This window comes from Amphiura filiformis, chromosome 3 (genome assembly GCF_039555335.1).
Source record: "Amphiura filiformis chromosome 3, Afil_fr2py, whole genome shotgun sequence".
In the NCBI taxonomy this organism is placed as follows: Eukaryota; Metazoa; Echinodermata; class Ophiuroidea; order Amphilepidida; family Amphiuridae; genus Amphiura; species Amphiura filiformis.
Window position 1 is genome coordinate 57,585,746 of NC_092630.1, and position 13,372 is coordinate 57,599,117.

Here is a 13,372-nt window from a genome sequence, read left to right on the forward strand (position 1 = left end):
AAGTAGATAACAAGAGTTCAAGTGATATTTTCCTAAGCTACAATTGCGTTATATATGGACAGATTTTATCGTGTTAAGATTAAAGGTCCACTGGTCGTCATATTACATTTCCGGTGACACATTGTGAATGTAAATTTCAGCTTGAGTTGCATTATTTTGTTTAATATGAATATCTTACATTATTTCTTTATAAGTCAATGTTTCGGTATTAACAAAAAACAACAACAAACAACAAACAAACAAAAAACAAAAAGCAATTAAAGCATGACAATATGACACTTATCATCCTTTAAGTCAAAACCAAGTTCGATGTTGTCCTCGTTTAATTAGATCATTGTGATACAGGATTCTGATTCAGGGATATTTTATTCTACTCACTGTAGCTATAATAGCCATTAAGGGCAGTATAAGAGACGACATTCATCAACGCCCGAATTTGAGATTTCTTAAAATTTATGAACACTAATCAGGGTCTAGACTCAGAATACTAGAGTCTGTATTAACCCTCGTCCTACGAGGGGGGGGGGGTATAGTTCAACCAACCTCTGAGGTTTCTAATCCAGCATGAAAAATAAACGACTGAAGCTAATCGTAGATCCATCCTTTGTGCTCATTTTAGTGATAACATATTTACCCTAGCACCTTACTCGCTGGTAGACCGACTATCAAAAATCTTCGTGGGGGTTTTGAGGCCCACCATAGCTTTCGACGGTAAAATCGATGATTTTCATTTCGCTCTTGTAAAATTAATGCATATCGCTGAAAATCGCTGATATCGCTGTTATTGAATGTTCACAGAATTTTCAGCTGAAAAATAAATGTTGCCTATACTTTTGTACATAGCCTGAAATTCCCAATTTTACGAGGGCACGCCCACATCATGACGTCATAGCGATATTATGTGGGGAATGCACAGACTACTACAGACCGTAAACAGTCAAAGTCCCCGTGCATTGTATGCTGTGAATTCTGGCATATTCATGAGGGCCGACTGTTCCATTGTGCCGTGTCTAACAATCACGCCAGCGTTGCGTACCTTCGCGTATACGCCATAGAGCGTTGCGTGCCTTCGCGATTACGCAATAGACTGCTTGTACGCGGTCTGTTATCTTTTTCGTCCATGGGCGAACTTCAATCATTATACTTAATTTATTAAATTAAAGTTTAGTCATTACTGCAACAACAACCCCACCTTCGTAGTCCGTGGGTCAGTAGGGCTAGGGTTAATCCCATTTTAAAACCTTTTGCTGAATTAAGGTGGTACTATACCCCCTGATAAATTGTGTGACTAATTTTGTATTTTTCTCAAAAAATAACTACAAACTGGTAAAAAAAGTTATGTATATTATAGGGGCAAGGAATCCAAGGAGACAGGGGTTCTCTTGTCCTTTGTTTTTGTTCCTGGTTAAGTTATGCCATCTCCCCAGTTTCTCCAACATGGGTCGACTCAATGTCTTGCTATATGACCCTCCATGGTTTGCATTTTATATTTTTGCATGTGTAATTTATATGTCAGTGTGTAATTTTGACATTGTGCAATATCTTATATGTATGTGTTTTTTACTGGCAAATTAATGATATAATATGATATGATAATTACGTCACTGAAATTTCAGTGATTCAAGACAAGTGATTCATTACATGTTTAAAAAAAAGATACATTCTAGCGGTACTTCTTTTCTTATCATAAATAAAGTACCGCTTGTCTTGAGTTACTGAAATTTCAATGTAGTAACTAAATTCCTTGCCACTATAATATACATATAACTATTGTTACCAGTATGTTATTATTTTTGAGAAAAAGGCAAAAACAGTCACAAATTTAATTCAAAGCCTTTTTATTTATCCATAATGCAAGTTAACAATTAGATGCTAAATCAATCTATCAGATAGCAATATGTTTCATGTAGATTAAGCTTTGGATCGACTGAGTTTTTACAGTTGTATTGAATTTATAGGTAAACACATTTTGTCGGTTACGTTCGTCACCATTTAAGATATTAATGTACAAAGACTACTTCACGTCCGATCACATGATCAAATTTAACACACCATAATATGATGAGTCTGCATTTATCATGTTTTTTACTTTTTCAAATTGCCTAAATTGTAAAAAAAGTCCTCAATACTATATCTTTGCCACTTGAATTACAGCAGACGATTAAATGTTAACAAGAAGTAAACTAAAAATAAACATGATAAAAAATGTCTGTTGTTTGACGTTTGAAGCAGCAATGAAGGGACAAAACATGCATGTTACGAAACACTTCATGTTTTATTCGTCGAATTTAAGTGGTGTTAGTAACATCAATCAATGTTAACAGTTTCTACCATGTATATCCATATCTCTGTCTAATTTACTGCTGCTAACTGTCCCATATTCTTTAAGAAAATAAAACGGTAACCCTTTATATAGTTGTTTCATTTGATAATGTGATAATGAATGACATGGCGTAATTTTGGCTAAAATTTAGCAGTTTTTGCCCTCCGCCAATTTTGACGAGTGTGGTCAAAATGACCGTTACCGCCAATATTCAAATTACCACATCTCCGTAACATGCAGGGGCGTCGCTAGACCAATATGATTCGGGGGGTGTACAGTATGGTTTGCCGACGTAAATTTTAATTTGTTGACCCAAATTTTTTAGCCAGGACGGCGCTCAGAAATCTAAAAAGTGTGTGTGTGTGGGGGGGGTAGGTGTCAAAAATTTTTCATAATACTATACCATTCACAGTAGGTCTATTACGTTACAACAACACAATTTCGTAACACATTAATCTGTTATATCGCTCTCACAATTTGCCGACAATCACACATACCTTTGACTACATTTGCCGACAGTCACATGGTCTTGCCGACAGCAGTCAAATTTTGCCGACAAAATTGTGTATTGGGGGTGTCACACCCCCATATCCCCCTCTAGCGACGGCCCTGGTAACATGTGGGACCAATATATTGATATTGTGATCGTTGGAAGGTAATCCCTTAAGAAATCCAAATTTTTCGTTATTTTTGATGTAGAAACAATTTAAAGGATGATTGGTATTTATTTTGCATTTGACTTTGTAGATCAGATGAACTTGAGATGAATTTGGGAATTTGAGAAATTTATTCTCCACATGTTTTCTGCAAAATATCGAAAAATTTGAACTATAATATTTAAATTACAATTAGTGTAGATAAAAGAAATATATTGTTTTGCCAATATATATTGTCAAAATAAATATTTTTCACAATCAGAAACTATTTTGCATCTTCAACAAAGTGCAGCTTAGACTATGCCGTAGTCAATTTTTGATAAATAGAAATATGTTATATAATCATTATGAACGCATTCAGTTGAACTCGATATTATACTGATATTATTTTATTACATTAAAATACTAGTAAATGGTTATGAAAAAGTTTATATAATTATATTAGGGGCTGTGCAATAATTATGTGTACCCCGGGTGATGAATGTGCTAAATGGTATGGTTTTTGGGAACCCGAATTTAAAACCTTAAATTGTCTTATCATATAATGTGAGCGCAGCGAGCAGGAAATTCTGCATATTTGAATGTGTTCCTAATGTTTTCCTACACCTTTTTAGGGCGTAATATAGAAATGGTGCCCAAGATATCTGTGCCAAAATCGCTTGCCACCCCCCTTCGACCTGCCAAAAATCGCTTGACCCCCTTTTGACCTGCCAAAAAATGCTTGCCCCCCCCCCCATTTTGGCCTGCCAACAAATCTTTGCCCCTCCCTATAATTCACCAGACAGGGGTACACATAATTATTGCACCACTATTGACTATTAAAATGCTTATACGTATAAGAATTATGAACGATATGAAAGATTTGATATGTAATTCTTCACCTGGCAAATGAAGTAAAGTTCAATGAAATTTCAAATTGCAAAGATTCTTATATTTGGTATTTCAATTTTTGACGTATTTCAGTTTTATATTATTATCCCTTCTTTCCGTCTTCTTTTCTCAGCCTTGTTCAAGTATATACTTCATTAAAATGTACATCAGACATATACAGCCTTTTTATATTAATCACGTTCGTGTTCGAGTTCTGCCAGGTAATCCACCTTTCATGTCTATCCGTAAGTAGTCACCATGTTTATTACGTTAGTCTCTTTGTACATGTTTATGTCTCGCTACTAGGTATTATCTATTTCACCTCAAAGACATACAATATTTATTGTGCTATAAACTAATAGTTGGCGACACGTTACGTGTCAAGCTTTAAAAGATTCTATTCAAGGGATATTTGTACAAAACGCCACTGTATGTGTTAATTCAATTTACCGCTGCACTTAGGTTAAGAGAAGAAATGGGGTTTTTATCTCTAGGTTGTTTTGGGTACTATAATAGCATTCCGGTAAAAGGTACACAAATGATGGTCTGAAGGTATTAAGTTCTCATCGTAAAAAGAAATAGGTCACTACCTAGGCACACATCTCTTGTATTCAACTTAATCAAATATTTAAGCCCTTTTAGAGGCAAGGGAAAACATTTGGTTCGATCTCAAGATTCCATGACCTTTCAAAAAATCGGAAACATTTTCAACAATATTAAAGTTTTCAAACTATGTTTTAGCATAATAATATAAATCAAATTTCTCTTATATGGATAACAGCGCGATAATTACGTATTTACTAAGCAATACCTGAAGAATCGAAATACCCGAGGAATTCCGGTAATTGAAAATCAACCTTATTATCAATGGTATTCGATAAAATCAATGTTTCAACATGATTTTACAAAATATTGCAGCTCCTTTACATTGGGCATATAAGTACTTGGTCTCAACGACCAATCCGAGAGCTTCCAATCCAATTTTATAAAAATGGTAACACACTTATTGGTTCATTCTTGAGTATGATTGATTGGTGAACGATCTGCTCAGAAGGGCATGGCATTCTTAAAACTAGTATGTTTAAGTAAAGCGTCAGATTATATAGAAACCTCAAACAACAGCCGACTATTTTGCACATCCTGGACCTCGTGAATAATCGTATATACTAAAATGATAAATAATACTAATGAGATAACTTTAATTTTTTATTATCTGAGCGTTGCAATGCCAAAAGCAACTAAATCAACAAACAACCTTAGTGTCGGGGCATTCAAAAATCAAATTGACTTTAAATGACCTTGGATGGGGAGAATATGAACTAAATAACCGAGAAAATCAACGACAAGTTCTATATACATAATCTGAAGAGTTCATTTTAAGTGGAGACGAGCTGATACATTTGATTAGTAAGTCATGTATTAGGAAACTCGTTTTTATATAATATTACCACTGACACGGATACAAAATTACATTGTAGTGGTATAATTAAAACTGGAAAAAATGTCTCCCTGCCATCCCCTTGCCTTAAGAATGTGACGAGAGGCCATTGTTACAGGAAAATGCACAGCTTTTAATACCCAAAATATTTAAGCACTTTTAACTTTTGAGAGAAGACTTACAAAGAAAATTTACAAAAAAATCTCTCTTTATTATATTAAAGTCGTATGTCAAAAACAAAGTAGCGAAGTTTTAAGGATCGTTTAATTATTTTAATCCATAGTTTCATACCTCCCACTTCGAAACTGAGATAACCAGCAACAACTACAGGCACCACGAAGTGCAATATGCACTGGTTATGGTATAATAGTAAAGTAGCAATGATGAAGTAGATGCTCTTGACATTTATTTCTATCAGGATGCTGGTATCCTAGCACTTATCCTCCTCAGGCTGCAGCTTTAATAAACACGTTCAGGGACAGATAAGCGTACATATCGTACAAACTAAATTCTCTTAGCGAAAGTCATTCGAGTATAATGCATAGCCTTAAGTTTTAATCTGTTTCACAGGTGAAACATTTGACTTGATGATTTTACAACAGCATTAATGTGCGAATTATGTGCAATTGTGTGGTGTGCATTGCAATAACGGATGACACACTAAGTGCCTTGTGAAGGACTAAACAATTTTGCTCACAAATGTTAAGATTGCTCGTAGCTTTAACACCCTAAAGGGAGTCTCCGGCAATCATAACATTATGCCTTATATGTTGGAAAAAATAATTTTCAAGCATGAATCACGTGGTTTTATTTAAAACAAACTCATATTGACCATAAAAACGAATAAAAACAGACGGCTCTTAACACGCGATATAAAATTCCCGCGCCGAAATTGTCTAATTTTGGTTATTTGTGCTCCATTGTCGTCAGCCTTCGTTGTATTACTGAGACGTCATTGCACTCGAAAATTTCGGCGCCCGGGAATTTTGAATATCGCGTGCTGAGAGACGGATGTTTTTATTCGTTTTTATGGTCACTATGAGTTTGTTTTAAATAAAAGCACGTATTTCGTGTTTGATAATTATTTGATCCAGTTAATAATTGCCCATCAAATAGCAAAACACCCTCATTTTTGGGTTTAAATAGTCTGAAATTGAAATTTTGAAAGCAAAAAAAAAAAAAAAATATGCGCGTCCCTGACATTGTAATGCTTCCGGCGCCATTGAATACAAGCAAGTGTTACCTACTATACTTTACTTTTCAAAACTTCGCTATTAAGGAAAATATGCAAAACACATATTCCAAACCATACGCGGTTCGTCAATAATTTTAAACTAATAACATGACAGAACTGCACGTGACTTAACATGAATGTTACCAGCACTAACACATGCTTTTAGTGACAACATTCGTTTTAACAACATTCAATATTGTCTGCCACTGACACTATATCACGTTAGAACCTTGTTTCACAAATAGCATATCAGACAAGACAACGAATTTTGCAATCTAGTTCCTCTATATCGTCATTTAAATCTAGGCTAATGGCTTTACAATTGATATTACAGTCTACTATATAGGACTCCGTTTTAAAAACTCTACACTTTTTAGCGCTTGCGAAGACAAATGTTCCTATCTCTGTAATTACAGAATAATTACTCTAAATTTAGGGTTAATCCTGGATATGTGAAATGTATAATGTAAAATGTATCAAATAAGACTTGATAAATAATTGATGGCACAGTTATTGTCACCCTTTTTTACGTTTTTTACGATTTTACGTTAACACACAATTTTTCAACATATTGTCTCTAGCATGTGACTCATGTTGAACGCGGTTACATACTAGCACTTCCAATAAAGTATAGTATTTTTTCGCCGTTGAAGTGATGATGTAACAAGATTAACTACAGTATCAATAGGTTAAAACAACTTTTAATACAAAGCCCTGCACTACAAGCAGGTTACACTAATCACCTGTCTATGTCTGCAATCATAGATTGAATACAATACCGCTCTTTTCAAAATATTAATCTTACAGGTGCGAGTGATCAGCCTAATATGAATATTCTATATAATTCCGATCCAGGTCTTAATCCATGTTCTTTGATATCTATGGCTCAATGCAGAGGTACCGCGTGAACGTACTAGTGCAGTGCGATATATTAAAACATAGTTTTAATCTACTACTATGGTAGTTAATCCTGTTACATCATCACTTCTACGGCGAAATGGTATTTTGTAGTTGTTTACATATATCCCTCAACATCATTTTATAGATTGGATGCTAAGGAATCCATATTAAAATGTTTATTTGAAACCGTTCAATAATATTTCCCCGAATAATTCATAAAAGGTACATTGGATACCGTTTTTACTTGTATTAACATTAGGTTGAAATATATATTACCGGTATTCATAACGGCTAGGTACTCCTCCTATACACGATAAGGCCCCAAGCAATAGACAATCTATGTTACACAAATATTGACGGCGTGCCTAAGATGTTAAAATGGCTTAGTTAATTTTAGAAGGAATGGAAATAGCTCCAACTCCAAAAAATATTATGGCAAAACCAATTGAATGACATAAACATGAATGATGCTTTCCCTGGTACAAAAAATTCTGGAAATCGCCATTTGTTTGGAAAAATAGGACAACGTAAATATAAACGGTCTCTGGTAACATATATTGGGATATTGGTAGAGTTTAAACCGTTACACACAACTAAATTTGTTCACTTACGTGAGCTTTCGACACGACGACTCTGTGTCTTTTCCAAACTGATGGTGACTGGTTTATTGATCTGGGATGTCACATGACGAGCTTATTGGGATGTTAGTTACATAATAGGTCTTTTGGACACTCACAGAGAGTAGTCATTTTGTCAACTTATTGTTAAGTAACATTAATTTAATCTAAAGTTTTAAAGAAAGAAGCGGAATTTGCATAAAAGGCTGGCCCGTGTTTTACTCTCTGCAGATGAGAGACCTTTTAAATGCCTCACACACATTGCTCCTGAGTATCTTTCTTCAAATTTAATTTTTACTCATTCTACACATTCTAAATATACAAGGGGTCAATCTCAAAACAGTTTTGTTGTTCCAATATCATTAATATGGAAAACCTCTTCTGGACAGATCTTCAGTTGCTTGGAACAAGCTTCCTCCCAATCTTCGTATCAATTTTAATTCAACAAGGTTAGGTGGATTCAAAAATGCAATTGGTCTGTAAGTTATGTATAATATTTTAGTTACCCCTACAATATGTGGGCTTTATTTTTTTTTTGCATTCTTTAACTTTTGATAATGGTGTATTTTACTACAATAAACGTGAATTTTCAACTCCATTTAGACTGATTTTGTTTATTCCAAAAAGAATTTTGGTCACTCATATAGCTCTTTTTTAAATGACTTTCACTCTTTTACATTTATAGAGTTCATTCTGTACACCATCAATATAAAGAGATGAACTTTAAATTAATATACTCACTTTTTACGGCTACTTCTTCTTGCAGGTTTCTCAAATCCGTTTATGCCGAGTTTATGACAGATATCTGCCTGTTATAGTGTGATATGGGTCCTGAAAAATAAATAATAAAATGATATTGTACAACAAACAAGATATAGTTCAATTATCTGATGGTACCTGTTTTGTTATTGCAAATCTAAGTCTATGTATTGAAATACCAATATGGTTTTGATCATACGATCCAGCAAACACAAACGTTTTATTAATATTTCAAAAGGACGAACAAAGTTGGCAGAAAACGTTGACATGTCATGCTATATACATGCTATTATTTAATAACATTTCCAAAACATTTTTTTAATTGTAACAAAGTATTGTAACATACATACAATATTTTTATTCAGTATTGACAAAAGATTTGTATCTAAATGCTATGATATATCTGTAATGGTACTTTATAAATACCGTTATTACTTACTTACTTGACATGCAAGACCGAAAACACTTTATCAAAAAAGTATGTCTTACACCTGTAAACATGGTAAATAACCATTCGGCGATATGTTTATGTCTATGAGAGGGTGTGTTGTAAGATACAATACTTCATCGAAGGTATATCATCCATTACTATCGATCGAGCCGTTAAAGCATGTGCCACCACAATGAAAGGGAAATGATTAAGGTTTATATTTATCGTATGAGATAGGACATCCAAGAAAAACAATCCGCATTACACTATATATGACGTAAAACACGAAAGCCTGAACAAACATTATGAAAAGAAAATGACAATTGAAACAACATTGTCCAATCAATTGACACAATTCAGACAAGGCCATGAATATATCAATAAACGTAAACTGTGTCAGGTTTTTACTGATTAATCGAAGCAAATTATATTGTAACGTTTAAGAAATGCTTTTAACTGATCTCCGCTATCATAGTATGGTTTCAAGTTTACAAGTACCGTCGTGATATTTTAAAACCAGTTTTGATTAACCCTTCCATGGTTGAAGTACGCTTTTCCGTCCCTACGTCTTCATACAGGGTGTATCAAAATGATTGCTACACCCATCACATTTTATGTTTATAGAAAAGCCTGCCTCTTCCAAATACAACATTGGATACTCTTTAAATGTCCGGAATGTATAGTTTATGATTTGTTTTGCAATTAATCTAGAAATTATGTGGATCTTATGTTGACTTTTGATATGTCAGGCTTATCCATTATCAATAAAAACAGATGGGTACCAATCATTTTGTTACAGCTTGTAAGTAAGCGCCTTTGTGATATCATTTAAGGGCAACGCTCTGTAGCTAATCTGCCACGACACCATTAAGAGCCAGATATAATCTGGAAAATATCGAGACATGTTGTGATCACCTAATTGACTGGAGCAAGGACAGACAATGGCTGGTTAGTATTAAAGGTGAAAATAAATATAATAAAAATCTGATTTAAGATTAATTTTTATTTCTTGATAATAAGATTTGTAAATAAAGGGTAAAGTGCAACAGAATAATCTAACGTCATCATTGGAAATCCTCCAGGTGGTACTCTCCACAATTGAACAAGTTTTATTAAAACAATCTGAATCTTTCATCTATTGAAATTTTTCCCTTCGTCATCCATTACATTTCTATCTGAATCAATCGTTTTATTGCAACTGTACAGCTGCAGTTTCCATTTATAGAAAACATATACATATGTCCTTGTTACACAACAGTGCAACAATGTTATCTAATCATTAAATAATATTCAAGCAATATACATGATAGAGTAAGGTAATGATGACATTTTAATAACATTCCCATTGCAACGTTTTCTAACTGATTGTGAGTGTATAGATCTATGAAAGGCAGTAAATAAGTCATTACGTTGTGTTTAATTTAATTTGGGTAGTGAGAAATCGTCACTCATTTTGAATTATGACATAGATATTCAAAAGATATTCATATACTAAACACCTTTTAGGATAAAGACATATGTGGTGTCTGTGGTTAAGATCATCCATAAAAACTAACATACATAGTTAAATTTCTATTTAAACCTTTTTTTACACGAAATTTCGCAATTTTCAAACATTTCCAGCATGTATCGGTCATCTCACCTACGCATGTCCAATTACCATTAAGTACCAGCTCTTACCAGCACTTGTCCAGTCATTACATTTTCATCTGTTTCATTTTGCATGTATCGGTCATCTCACCTACGCATGTCCAATTATCATTAAGTACCAGCTCTTACCAGCACTTGTCCAGTCATTACATTTTCATCTGTTTCATTTTGGAGATAATTAATGTAATTTCGACATTTTTGCAGAATAATGTTGATTCCCTAAAGTTGTTGAAGTTCAAAGACGTCCCAATTCCACCCACGTTTAATGGAAAGACTCATATTTTACCAAAGGGACCAAATATTTATTCCTCCCCAAAACTAGACATATTCATCATGTTTTCTGACGTTTTATTCATGTGCCTTCCCTAAATTTAAAACAATTGTTATCTTTATGTAAACCAAAGAATAATCACAACATTTTTAAGTTTATGTATTATATTCTACTTCGCCCTTTCAATTGCCTAGTTTCTCGCAGTCGGTCATGAATGATGAAGGTAACAGCACTGGCTCGAGTCCCATCAAGGCTGGAAAAAGTCTAGTATTGAGACAAGACAAATAATAATAGGATGAAGGGATACTTGAATATTGCTGTATATCCCACTTGACTCCGTCTAACACGCCTAGAGGTATTGTGTTACACAATTAACAAAACTGCTACTCGGCGCCTTTTTTCGTTGTATGAGCTTGAGTATAGTTAGAAACTCAAAACCACTTTTACAGAGAAATGAAATTTGATGTGATTGATACTCACGCACTGAAATGTTAAACATATCATTCACAAAAAATAAATAATATTCACTGCTAGCATTTATAGTATCTGTGTAAAGTGGACAGTCTTAAAACAAAGTGTTTGTTATCTGATCATAGAAACTGGTGTTGTACGTGAGTATCGAAAGCTGTATTTCTGTAACGTAGTATTTGTGTTTACTCGAGGAAACAGCAAACCCAGATAACCTGCTGTATATTTTGGCATTTTCCCCAAATTTGAAAAATTATCTGTCTGTCGCTGGATCAGTCCATTTTTATTGCACGCAAATGTTTATAATAAAACATTTCAGCCATGTATTTCAAACGTGTGAAGAAAATGAAGAAGAAGATAAAAAAAAAAGGATTAATGATAGGGAGGAAAAAGAAAGATAGGTAGAAGAGTAGAATATGAAAAAAATTAACAAGAACGTACAGACAAGGAGGAGAAAGCGAAAGAGAGCGGAACAATTTATTGTTGTAATTATTATTTTTGCAATACAAGTTTGTTGTCAATGCCAAATGAATAAGTGAGCATCGGGGTTTCCAGAATGAATTGAAAATGTGCTGAGAAGCGAAGTTGGATGACTACATGTTTCTATCTTTAAGTTTCAATAATTTCCCACTTCAAAGCTAAAGATAACCAGCAACAATTGCAGAAACTAACAGTATAACAATATAAAGTAGCTAGGATGTTTTAGATGTTCTTAACACAAAGTATAGCATGCACTGGCAATTTTATAACAGTACAATGTTTTAGATGTTCTTGACATTCAGAATAAAAGTCACAATGCCGGTATATCCTTAGGCTGTAGCTTCATCAGGGAAAAACTTGCAAATATCGTACATATTAAATTCGTTTAGCGGAAGTAAACCAGTTGAGCAAAATGCATAGCTTTAACATTGTGTTTGAAACCGTTGCGCAGGTGAAACATTTCATGATTTGACTGGATAACTTTACAACTGCGTTAACGAGGATTATCTACATCTACATTATTTTGTGTGGTGTGCATTACAAGTTAATGAATGAACAGGGAGGGGTAACTGTATTCCCTTGTGCGTGGAAAACCATCAAAGATTAATCCGCATCACGTGATTGTGCAGATGAACTGAACATTTTTGCTCCACTGATGTTTGCTACATTACAAAACTTTAATTCAGTCACCCAAATTTGCTTATTGTAACGTATATTGGAACATGCTTGAATAAGGTTCTTGTTGTTTAAAAAGACTTGATAGGTGTTTACAAGGATTAGTCAGGCACTTTGATTTTCAAATATTTGCATAGTGCTAATATAAAAATGTTATTTCTATCATGTGAGAAAGTTAGAGTAGAACTAACATGACTAATAGCTACATATAACAATGCTAAAATCACACCTCTAAAAGACAGATGATTGATGAACGTAATTGGTGACACATAATGTCATGAAGTGGTACATGTATGTGACGCATTAAGGCCATGGTTATATTGAATGAGCTCTACATTAAATCAAGTCCTTAACTATCGACCCACATTCGAAGCTTAAGGAGCAAAAGCATGTTTAGGTGAATAAGTAAGATGTTTACAGTTCATAGGAGCGTAACATATAGTTGGGAATTCAAATCCTCCATGACATTTAATGTTCGTCAGATCGTTTTAAACTCATCGAGTTTGGCAAATGTTTTACACCTAAAGTACCGCAACTAGCAGAACTAGCAGTGCTTATATTTCGTCGGTCTCAACACATAGTGGCGTAGACTGATTTTTCC